Source organism: Etheostoma cragini, chromosome 14 (assembly GCF_013103735.1).
Source record: "Etheostoma cragini isolate CJK2018 chromosome 14, CSU_Ecrag_1.0, whole genome shotgun sequence".
In the NCBI taxonomy this organism is placed as follows: Eukaryota; Metazoa; Chordata; class Actinopteri; order Perciformes; family Percidae; genus Etheostoma; species Etheostoma cragini.
Genome location: NC_048420.1, coordinates 24,983,401 through 24,984,769, shown reverse-complemented (window position 1 = coordinate 24,984,769; position 1,369 = coordinate 24,983,401).

The following is a 1,369-nucleotide window of genomic DNA, read 5'->3' as shown; positions in this document are numbered from 1 at the left end:
GAGTAATAACTGAGTAATAACATGTCTGACCGCGGCCAGTAATAACTGGGTAATAACTGAGTAATAACAGAGTAATAAGTGAGTAATAACATGTCTGACCGCGGCCAGTAATAACTGAGTAATAACAGAGTAATAAGTGAGTAATAACATGTCTGACCGCAGCCAGTAATAACTGGGTAATAAGTGAGTAATAACAGCGTAATAAGTGAGTAATAACATGTCTGACCGCGGCCAATAATAACTGGGTAATAACAGAGTAATAACAGAGTAATAACTGAGTAATAACATGTCTGACCGCGGCCAGTAATAAGTGGGTAATAACTGAGTAATAACAGAGTAATAACAGAGTAATAACTGAGTAATAACATGTCTGACCGCGGCCAGTAATAACTGGGTAATAACTGAGTAATAAGTGAGTAATGAGTGAGTAATAAGTGAGTAATAACAGAGTAATAAGTGAGTAATAACAGAGTAATAAGTGAGTAATAACACGTCTGACCGCAGCCAGTAATAACTGGGTAATAAGTGAGTAATAACAGCGTAATAAGTGAGTAATAACATGTCTGACCGCGGCCAGTAATAACTGGGTAATAACTGAGTAATAAGTGAGTAATAACAGAGTATTAAGTGAGTAATAACATGTCTGACCGCGGCCAGTAATAACTGGGTAATAACTGAGTAATAACTGGGTAATGAGTGAGTAATAAGTGAGTAATAACAGAGTAATAAGTGAGTAATAACAGAGTAATAAGTGAGTAATAACAGAGTAATAAGTGAGTAATAACATGTCTGACCGCGGCCAGTAATAACTGGGTAATAACTGAGTAATAAGTGAGTAATAACAGAGTAATAAGTGAGTAATAACATGTCTGACCGCGGCCAGTAATAACTGGGTAATAACTGAGTAATAACTGGGTAATGAGTGAGTAATAAGTGAGTAATAAGTGAGTAATAAGTGAGTAATAACATGTCTGACCGCGGCCAGCAGGCTCTTGTCGTTCCTCTGCAGCGTGGACAGACCCGAGCTGATCTCCAGCAGCGTGGCGCTGCCCTGCTCCGAGCCGCACGCCACCAGGCGCCCGTTGTCCTGGAGACGCAGGCTGTAGAGGGGCTCGTCACACACCTGGGAACCACGGCAACATCATCATCAACAACAACAGCGAGGCGGAGACATGCTGGACCGCGAGGAGGAGACATGTTGGACAGCAAGGGGGAGACAGCTTGGACAGGAAGGGGAAGACATGCTGGACAGCAAGGAGGAGACATGTTGGACAGAGAGGGGGAGGCATGCTGGACAGAGAGGGGGAGACATCTTGGACAGCGAGGAGGAGACATGTTGGACAGAGAGGGTGAGACATGCTGGACAGAG